We start from the raw sequence: 11,349 nt of genomic DNA, 5'->3' as shown, positions 1-11,349 counted from the left end.
GTAGTTTTCTTCTCTCCTGAGGAGGAGGCAGAGCCTTCACCCTCGAACTCTACCAGGCTGGCCTCAGGGACTTCGGCACCCAAGGGGCCCGTACCCAGGGTGCCTATTACCGTGACACTAGGGCTGAGCTGGGGTAACCAAGCCAGCTCCACCCATAATCAAGATGGTCTCAAGAGAGACCAGCTCCACATACTCAGAGCCAGAGCTACCTTAAAAACTGGAGCTATCATTGGAGCCCTGACTGCTGGAAGTATCGTCACTGGAGGAGGAAGGATTGGGAATGGGGCACTTAGGGTGATTTTCCCCAGGCCTCACGGTCGTCAAAGGGGTCTGGTTGCGTGAGTCTAGATCACGCATGGATGCCATATTGGGATCTCCAGGGCTAATGCTAGGGTATGTGGAGGGCTGAGTAGATGATCAATGAGTCACAACCATAATCGTACTTACTTGTTACAAGACAAGCTTGGAGGATGAGCTTAGAAGAGATGAACTAGTAAGGACGAGCGAGAAGGAGTGCTATTCATGACATCGGGCTACTTTGAAACTCTGTGAATGTCTGCACTAAGGGTAGGGGTGAGCTGAGCTGACTTTATCATAAGATCGAATGACAAGACTTCTGAAAAAAACGTACCCTATTATAGGAGAAGGTGGTGGAGAATAAACGGCTGGATCTGGTTGAAATCAATGACGAACAAGAGCGGTCTCTGTGCCTGCTCGAGGTGAAATAACAGCTCCGAGACACGTAGTAGGATGAGCGCATTTCGCGTTGAGCGAACAGCGCATAATCTAAAAGTAAAAGGAATTTAATGCTCTAGCTATCCGAGCTGAACTGCTAGAGCAGGGGGCTGGTGATGAGGGCATTTCTCCCTAAGCATGACACAGGCAAGGAGTGTCCTGACCAATGCTACACTGATACCATATCTAGTCGTGCTGTTACCTCGGCCCTCTATCTAGTCGTGCTACCACCTCGGCCCCCCATCATGCCGTGCTACCACCTCGGCATCTCATCTGGCTGTGCTACCACCTCGGCCCGACTTCGACAACAAGGTTTTCAGAAATGTGCTCTTATCCACTCCTACGTTCAAGGAATGTAATCCCCATTTACAAAGACGAGACTTTATCCACTACACATCACCAGAGACATCTACTCCTCACACGGCTGGCATTTTCAAGATAAGAGGGGAATATTCCCTTGGTATACCCTAGGATTTGGAATATTCCTAGCATTAGAGAGCCAATACCCTCAAGGACTCTATGCCTAACAAGACTCTCCATGAATGTCTCCCATCCTCCCTCCATTAGCAGCCTATAAATATCAAGGTAAGCCTCCCTCAAAGGGGATCGATCACTTCTCTTTTAACTAAATACTCTCTTGACTATCTGCTGTGGAAAGATCTAACTTAGGCATCGGAGAGTACCCCCGTCAAGTCAGCCTGACTCTCCCTTATCTCTCTTCTGTGTAGGTCTACTGAAGCATCAAGAACTGCAGGGTATGCTAGCTGGACAAAGTTAGGTGTATAAGTGGGTGAAGAGGAAATTTCTTCACCCACCGAGTAGACGGAACACATATTTCTATCATTGACAGTGGCACACAAGGCTGGGCAGGGGTGTTTGAGGTATCCATAGGAGCAAAATGGCTGGCACATAGTGGGTGTGAGGCATAGCACATAGGGGCGCGCAGCATAGCCAGTGGGCACGCACGGGTTGGCACAATGGGGGCACGTGGCATGGCACACGGGGGCATAAGCTGACACGGTAAGGGCGTGTGGCATGGCACACAGGCCGTGTGCATATACTGGCACGATGGGGGCACGCGGCATGGCAGGGGCATGTGGCATGGCACGCAGGAGCATCTGGTATGGTGCATAGGGGCATAGGCTGGCATGGTGGGAGAGCGTAAGATGTGGGGTTGGCCTACTGGCTGGTTGGCCAGCGCATGTGGCATGTGGTGCTAGCCTACTATCCAGTAGGCCACCGTGCATGGCATGCGAGGTTGGCCTACTGGTTGGCAAGCAACAGACTGGTTGGCTGGCTGGCTAGCCGATGCGCGTGACATGCACGTAGAAAAATATGATTTTCCAGGGAAGATTGTGAGAGATATGAGGTTTGATTTTAACATACCATATATTGTTGGAATCGTATTTCCGAGTACTATCCATTCGTATGGTCATCCTAATCAGATTCCTTCATATATAAAAGTCAAAATTGGACCCTCTTTTCTCCTGCGTGAGATTTCTAGGGTTTTTTAGGTAGGAGATGTTTTTGGGTTTCCTAAATCAATTACCATCTTTGTCGATTAGAAGTAAGAAGTCACGTCCAAGATCCACAATTCATCATAGCCGGAGGGGGTGACAAAATTGGGTGTCTACAACCATATATCATTGGAATCATAATTCTTTGTACTATCCATCCGTATGGTTATTCTGATCGGATTCCTTCGTATATAAAAGTCATAACCTCTTTTCTCCCGCACGGTATTTCTAGGGTTTTTGGGTAGGTATGAAGTGTTCATGGATAGGGTTACCACAGTCAATCGTCACCTCTGTTAATCGAAAGCAAGGGGTTATGCCCATGATCTATAATTCACTATAGCCAGAGGGCGACAAAATTAGGTGTCTACAGTCATCTTCTGCTCTGAAAGAGGTCATGGATCTCCATGAACCTCTTTACATAAATGACTAACTTTTACCCAGGTATTACCCCTTGTATTGTCTTTGTTTTTAATTCTTTCTATGGATTGAGGACATTGCATGACTTAAGTGTGGGGAGGGAAACCAATCTTTTATATCTTGCCTTTTTTTCCTATATTTTTTTTTTCTTCTCTTTTGTGTGCAACCACTTGGAAAAATTTATGTGATGAGGTGAGGAAAGAGAAGAGAGAGAAGAGAGAGAAAGAGAGAGAGAGAGAGAGAGAGAGAAAGAAAGAAAGAAAGAAAGAAAGAGAGAGAGAGAGAGAGAGAATCGTAGGAGAGGAGATCTCCCACGATTTTGGTTTCCTCTTTTTCTATTTTTTTCTCTTAAACTTGCACACAAACTCCCCCCCTTTGGACGATTCTTCTTGCTTCGATTTGGAAAATATTCTATTTTAATGGAAAATTCCATTTGTGCCTCTTGTCTTTAAGTAAGTGGAAATTAGGAGAGAGAAAATCTTCACAAAATCTCCAAAAAAAGTAGGAAAGAGAGTGGGTTTACTAAGGTGGGGAGAGAGAGGAGAAGGATTCCCAAGGTGGGTCTCTCCTATTTTTTTGGCATCTAAAATATTCTTTTCGACCCTTGGGACAGCTGCATACGGGCTGGTTCTGCATCTCGATTTAGTTCGGGTCCATTATTTTTTTTCTGGCCAGAAAAGAATAATCGCGTGTACGGGTGTCAAAACAAATGTGTACTTTTAATGCAACACATCCATCTTGCTCAGAATTTTATTCTCTTCACAACCTTAAAAGAAACGAGACCTATTCATATGTAAAATTAGAGATACGGCACCCGATAGTCCTTAAGGCCTTGAAAATACAAAACCTGTAAAAAGAGAGTAAAACCTAAGGTAGCTCCATTCTAAATATATAAAATGCATGCTTTTATACACTAGATTTCATACATAAATGTTCTCATCAAAATTCCCCAACACTAAGACTTTGCTAGTCCTCGAGCAAAATAATAAGAAAAAGAATAAAAATTAAAAACCTAACTCACTTTCGTAGGAATCATGGTTGCACTTAGCATGTGCAACAAACCTTTAAACCCCTAGGTCACCCCTAGTGGATGAGTTATGTCTCATGGGTGTTTACAGTGAATACACCCAAAATTCAGAAAAATAAATCCCAACCTTGGCTAAAGGTAAGGGCCATACCTATTTGGGGCAAAGACAATTCCTCTTACACTTGATCTAAGGACCCCCACAAATGAATTTTTATTACTCCATATCAATTTCATGCACAAGCATATTTATTAGTTTGGAACTCACATTGTCTCTTTCAAAACATCCTTATCTTAAGACAAGACCACTTGTGAAGTAATAGAGAACCAAGGACTAAGGCATTGGAGTGTTTTTGACCAAACATGCTACCAAGACATTGATGACATTTGCACATGCGGTTTTCTTTCTCCATTTTTCTTTTTTAATAATAAACTCTATCCAACTCCACTACTGTTGGCCTGAATGACATGGTGGAGCAAACACCAGACATCCAAGTTACTATGTAGCTTCACTTTTTGCATATGCCCACATAGACAGTGTTGCTAGAGTTCTTTCAGAAGTTTCCTCCTTAAGAATTTTGATCAAGACACCATGCTTCCTAAGGCACAATGCCCTGTCTAGTTCAAAAAAAATTAACTCTTATATCACTTTCCACACTTCAGTTAAAATTGTGTATTTGTCAACTCATGACAATCTAAAAAAAATGTCTTAACTCCAAATCAAGAGTACAAGGAACCCACAAACTTACATATGGTCCAACACCGAAAAACAAGGGACTCTTATTTTTCAAAAGAGAGTCTCTCCTCAAGACACAGGCTTGTTTCAGTCTTCTCAATAGGGTTTTATGCGTTTAAGATGGGTACCATAATAAAAATTATTACTTTCACTTATTAAGCAATCAAATGATATGATCATTTGCCAAAAGCCAAAGTAGGACTTCACCCTTAGCAAGCTCAAAAACAAAAATAAAAACAAAAAAAAAACAAAGGGAAAAAAGCAAAAACAAAAAGAATTGGTTTCCATCCCTCACACTTAAGTCATGCAATATTCTCAATGCATGGAAAGAATTAAAAACAAAGACAATACAAGGGAGTAATACCTAGGTAAAAAATTTAATCATTCATGTAAAGAGGTTCACGGAGATCCATGACCTCTTCCAGAGCAGAAGATGACAACTTAATGAAGGGCTTCAACTTGTGGGTGATCCCATATTTCTTCATGAGGGCCTCAAATGATCTATTGCAAAAATGCTTGCCCCTGTCAAAAATGTTATAAATGATCCATTATCCATCCACTTTAGAATTTCTTTCTAAATGACTTCCTTCATCACTGGATTAGCTCTCCTCTAGGGTTCCATTGTAGGTTTAGATCCCTCAATAAGGTAAATATGATGTTGAACAATAGAAGGGCTAATTCCTTTAATGTTAGTCATGGTCCAACTTAGGGCTTTCTTATTGTATTTTAACACTTTAAGTAATTCCTCTTTCTGGCTAGAAGTCAAATCTAAAGAAGTTATTACTAGAAGAGCCTGTTAGGCCCTAGGAAAGGATACCTCAAATCAGATGGCAACTCCTTAAAATCTAGCTTAGGGGGCTCCACTATAAAAGGTTTGGGAATGAAATTGGAAGGGGGTCCTAAGGGCTCTATAGTTGGTTAGAGACTCCAAACCTCATACATAATTCCTTCATCAAAACCACCCAATTATTCCATACAGTCTTGAAATTCAAAATCAAAATCAATATCAAAATCAAAATGTCTCAATGAAATCTAGAATTTCCTGGAGCATATGAATATCCTTCTTATGGGGATTTGGTTGCTTACCTAACCTAAAGACATTAAAATCCACAGTAGTGTTGCCAAAAGAAAGTTTCATGATACCATTCCTACAATTGATTATGGCATTGCTAGTTGTAAGGAACGGTCTACTAAGAATAATTGGGGTCTGGTCTCGAATGTTGGCAACTAATTGGGTGTCTAAAACAATGAAATCAATAGGGAATAAAAATTCCCCAACTTCGAGTAAGACATCCTCAACCATCGCTTTAGGAATTTGAACAGATCTATCTGCCAACTGAAGAGTAGTTTCAGTGGCTTTCAATTCTCCCAATCCTAGTTACTTATACACATGGTAAGGCAAAAGATTCACACTTACACCAAGGTCAAGTAAGGCATGCTCAATGTTGGTGTTGCTTATGACACAAGCTATGGTATGGCTCCTTGGATCCTTATACTTGGCGGCTATAGGCTGAGTAATTATGGAACTAATGTTGCTTACCAAGAAAGCCTTTTTGGGCAAACTAGTGATACATTTATAAGTACACAAATCTTTCAGGACCTTTGTATAGGCCGGGATCTGGGATATGGCATCCAAAAGAGAGATGTTCACTTCTACCTTTTCGAAAACTTCTAAAATTTTTTCCATGGAAGCAGTCTTCTTTTTGTTTACTAACCAATTAGGAAAGGGGATAGGAGGAACATAAGGATTGCTAGAGATTTGCCCTTTTTTAGAAGAATCATTTTTGGCTTCCTCAACCAAATCATCTTTAGTTTTAGAAGAATCTTTAGGTTCATCAAACGAACTTGGAACAAGAGGCACACTTATGTCATCAACAGAAGGAGAGTTAACAGGAGTAATAGATGGGGAAGATTTAGGAACACTCTATTGGTACTCTCGGCCACTCCTAAGGGCATAAATGGCATGACATTCTTTGGAGGGCCCTTGTTTGGTCTAACCTTGCACTACATTCAGTGGTGCATTAGTTGGTGCTTGTGAACTAACAGGTTGATGATGCCTAGGGTTAGTCTCTAGTTGACTAGGTAAAGTTCCCTTCTCCCTCTCATGTAAAATTGAGACAACTTGGATGAGTTCTCAAGTAAGATTTTAATGGCTTGTCATGAGAAGCACAATATTCTTTTCCAAATCACTTACTCTACTTGCCTCTCCAGTGTTAATAAACCCAGGGGGTTACTGATAAGATGATAGAAGAGGGGGCCTAGGGAAACTAACCTGAGGTGCTACATTTGGCCTAGAAAAAGTATTTTAGGTAAAAGGCTATTGTGCAAAGGGAGGCCTTTGGGGTCCAGGTTGACTTTGACTATGGAAATTGGAAGGTCCTGCTTGGTTGCCCTAGTTCCAGGAGAAATTTAGGTGATTTATCCATCCTGGATTGTGAGTGTTACTATATGGATTATTTTAATATAGGGCATTAACACTATCATTGGAAGTGCCCCCAGAGGTATTGGGGCATTCTTCTATGAAATGTCTAGGGGACTAGCACCAAACACCCATCTTAACCAAATTGACTGATGATGGCTCTCTAAGAACAATAGCCTCAATCTTTTTGATTAGGCTATCTAAGTGGGCCTCCTTGGCTACTAATCCATCCACAAAATATATTTTTCCTCATATGGTTCTTTCACTCTCTTGGGTTGATTCCCACTCTCAGGTTTTGTCGGCTAAGTCAAGTAAGAATTCTCATGCCTTTCCTTCATCTGTAAAGGATGTGAATCCCCTAGGGGACATAGAATCTATCATTTGTTTAGTGGGATAATCAATATTATTTGGCATAAATGTCATAAGTCTAGGCCATGGTGAGGGCATTCTTGGAGTAGATCCTTGAATCTCTCCATAAGTTTGAAAAATGACTCACTAGGCTTTTGCCTAAACTAAAAGATATCACTTCTAAGCTTATTGGTCTTGTGAGTTGGAAAAATCTTCTTAAGGAAGACAACTGTAAATTTTTCCCATGTCGTTATGGAATTTGGGGATAATTCATACAACCACTTCTTAGCTTGCTCTTTCAATGCAAAAGTGATGAACCTAAGCTTAATAACCTCTTCAAATTCCCTTAGAAATAGGTATGCATCTTACAAATTCAGCCCATGGAAATGGAGCAACATAGTGATGTACTGAGATTTGAGCTCAAAATTATTACCCTGGGCTTGTGGTAGAACAATGCAGGAAGGTTGGGCTACTCTAGTAGGGTAGAACATATCTTTCAGAGATTTAGGTAGAGGATTTTACTGTTGGTCTAGGTTTCCCATAATGAAAGGTAATGATGAGAGTATACGTATAGGATCCCTACTTGTTGGATTTCTTCTTTCTAACCAATTCATAGTATTTCATACCCACCCACCAGTCATGCAACAAGACACTATCCACAACTAGAATAAGACAAACCAAAAACAAAAAGGAATAAATTTTTTTTTTTAACTTTTTTTTTCTGATTTTTTTTGTGAGCTTACTGGCAGGAATCCAGGGTTGCTCAAGTCAATTCTTGAGATACTACTGTAGGGCCAAACCGGTCTTTATCATACTGTGAGGCTTGGCGACCTCCACTGATACAACTATTATTGCAAGTTGTTCTTCTCAGGAATTCAACAAAAGAAAAGAAAACAAAGTAAACGAAGCACTCCAATTTACCAAAAGAAAGTGAAAAATAATATGGAATTGTCTCCCCGACAATGGTGCCAAAAAGTTGGTTGAATTTTTAAAAATAACCCCAAGCATATGGATCAGTGTAGCTAACAGGTCAAATTCAAGGAGAGTAGTCACTTTATTTTTAGCTTCTTTTAGTAATGCGAAAGTGTAACGATTGATTATGGTGATCTAATTGTATCTACTGACCTAAAAAAAATGCATCTAATAGAATGTCCTAACCAATGCATCTAGGGAAATTGGAATTGCATTTGACCGACCTAACCATTCACATCTGACCCTAACCATTCGCCATCTAGGAATTTAAATACTCAAACCACACAATTAAAAAACAAATAACTGAAAGTAAAAGTGCTAAAATAAAAAGTGCTGAAAAGTAAATAAATAAAATAAAAAGGAAAAAAAGGTAGAGAGAGACACACAAGTAGGTATCTCTACTTAGCCCGAGGGATGCACCATAAATAATATGAGCTTCCCTACTTGACCAGAGAGTACTCTTATCTACTTGGCTTTAGGGGAAGTGATGCAATATAAATAATGAGAATAAAAGAATGGTTCCATGGCTAGAGAGGGGCAAAGCCAACACATGCATCTAGCAAAGGACCTTGGTGGAAAGGGAAAGCATCAAAGTAAAAACTCAAATTTAAATCCTAAATTAAGAATGATAGGTAAAAAGAAGAGGGAATGAGAGGGGAGTGAGACAACTTATGTAGAAACCTACTTACCTGAACTTCAATCCTTGAACTGAAAACTTGATTGATTTGAGATGCTACCAACCCTAAAAACAGATCTGAACTAAATCAAATCCAAAATTGCTAGGCCAAGAGAAAACAAATCTAAAAGCAAAAATTGAACTTGAAAGAGATGCTCCACAGGTTGTTCTTGTCACCTAGAACTAAGCCTAAAACTAGAAATTAAAATTATTACACCTTTGAATAACTTGAATAATAAAATAAAAGGCTTGCATTAATCAAAATAAAAGACTTGCATTAATAAGAAAAAAAATTTACAAAAGTGCTTGCATAAAAAAAACTAACACAAAGAACTAAAGAGAAAAAGAGAGTGTAGCACCCAATTTTGTCACCCTCCTTAGGCTATGATGAATTACGGATCATAGACATGACCCCTTGCTTCTGATTAATAGAGGTGATGATTGACTGTGGCAAACTTGTCCATGAACACTTCATACCTACCCAAAAAATGTGCCAGCCCTCGTGCCCCCGTGCGCTCGCTGTCTACTAGCCCTGTGCACCCTTGCATGCCAGCCCCACGTGCCAGCTGCCTGCCAATGTGTGTGGGCTCAGCCTACCCTATGCACCCATGTATGCCCCGTACACCCCTACCTAGTTTCGTGTGTCACCGTCAATGGCCAAAATTTGTGTTCCACTGACCCAATGGTGAAGAGATTTTCTTTTCACCCGCTTGTGCATTTTATATTACCTTGCTAGCATACCCTACATTACAACCTCCCATTGGCCCAAAAAGGAATCTTTTTACCTTATTGGCCCAGAAAAATTTACTTTTTCCCTATTAGTTCAAGAAAATCATCTTCCATCTTATTGGTCCAAATTTTCATATTTTCATCGCATTGGCTTCGAAAAATCATTTTTTTTTCCCTATTGGCTAAGGGAATTTCCTTTCCCTCCCCATTGGTTCAAGAATCCTATAAATACCTCCCTCCCTTTGGTTTTACACAATACAACACCACAACATCCAAGTCTCTAAGAGATCATCCTTGGTAGAGAAGCTCTGCCCTCTCTCCTCCCTTTCCCCCCTTAAGATTTTTCAAGTCTTTGAAGAGATCTTCATAAGATCCGAAGTATTCTTTGGATCTTTGAAGTGTTCATCGGGCCTTTAAAACTCTTCAACCCTTTGTCTTCTTTGAGTGAGATTTTTCATAAAAGAAATTTCCCCTTTGTCTCCCATCCCCTCTTGAGGTTCTTCATGTCTTCGGAGAGATCTTCATAGGATTCGAAGTGGTCTTCGGATCTTCAAAATGTTCTTCGGGCCTTCAAAGTTTCTCAATCCCTAGGATCAGCGTATGCCAAATAGAAGCTCTACCAGAGTACCACCTCATCCTAGCCCTCATATAGCCTATCCCCAGTTGAAACTCTATTGGAGTACCACCGCAGCCAAAACCAGGAAGTAGTCCATCCCTAGCGGAAGCTCTGTCGAATCAATAACCGTTCCTAGTCAGTACTCTATCCAATCAACATCTCTCAAGAAAATGAAGTTGGAGGTAAAGACCATCTTCCCCTGAGCTAGGAGAATCCAAAAGACAGTCTGTGCCAGTGCTAATCAGAGGTCCACCCCTCTTAACCCAAAACAGGGGTCAAGCTCAGGCATAATTTCACAATAGAATTAGCACAATGTGGACTATATATTAACCTTGTTTTAGCATACATAGTTATTTTAATTCAGTCAATGTATATATGTGTGAAAACATAGCGATGCATGCAGAATAGGAATAATTATGGAAAATGTTTGTTCTGAAGCATCTAGTAGGTAGACCGGTTGAATCGGGTAGATTGGGTGCCTAACACCTTCCCAACTCTACAACTTGACATTTACCATAAATCTTTAGACCAGACCAATTCTCGGGTTGTTTTCTCAAAAATTTGGCCCATCCCCTAGTCCAAGGTCCATAATCCTAGGTGGTGACTCCAAACCCTTTTGCATGATCCTGATCCCCATATTGGACCATCATCAAATCTCCATATTGAATGATGAGTTTTACACTCTTACGAAATAGGCCCCCATGTATCTCCAAGTGGCGATACGACAGTGTAGGGCCCACAGGTAAGCACACATGACACACCCCTCCCTCATGAAAGAAAGAGAGGAGAGGATGGATTTTAAGCAGGTCCTTTTTCCCCCTCCCCACCGGAAAGGGGAAAGAGAGATCTCATCTTTCGGTCGCTACCCTCATAGTGGTGACTCCACTGGGGAAAGATGTCAAGCTTCCAACACTAGATGCTACCTTTAAATGTAAGAATATTTTCCACCACATTTGTTTGAAAACATGTTTGCCTAACCCCATGTTTGTATTTGTACTCTCTAACCACATCATACATCATACTCAAAGTGAAATCATTTGGCGAGGGACTCCCTGTCAATCCTACACCCTCGGGGAGGTCAGTGCATGTCATGGAGGGTACTCTGAGAGCAAATAATAGCCCTTCCTATACAAGGGTGTGAGGTATTGTTAAACAGCGAG

At 40.9% G+C, this 11,349-nt stretch overlaps 1 non-coding gene across 1 annotated transcript; it reads left to right on the top strand.

The window, feature by feature from the left end:
- Positions 1-7,277: 7,277 nt before the first annotated feature.
- On the top strand, positions 7,278-7,384 carry LOC122062388. The gene has a single exon (XR_006134937.1). It is a non-coding gene; the product is annotated as a small nucleolar RNA R71 (small nucleolar RNA).
- The last annotated feature ends 3,965 nt before the right edge of the window (positions 7,385-11,349 follow it).

The sequence above is a fragment of the Macadamia integrifolia genome, unplaced genomic scaffold (genome assembly GCF_013358625.1).
Source record: "Macadamia integrifolia cultivar HAES 741 unplaced genomic scaffold, SCU_Mint_v3 scaffold1016, whole genome shotgun sequence".
Lineage (NCBI taxonomy): Eukaryota > Viridiplantae > Streptophyta > Magnoliopsida > Proteales > Proteaceae > Macadamia > Macadamia integrifolia.
Note: the sequence above shows the minus strand (reverse complement) of the source record. Positions and strands in the feature narration are given on the sequence as shown.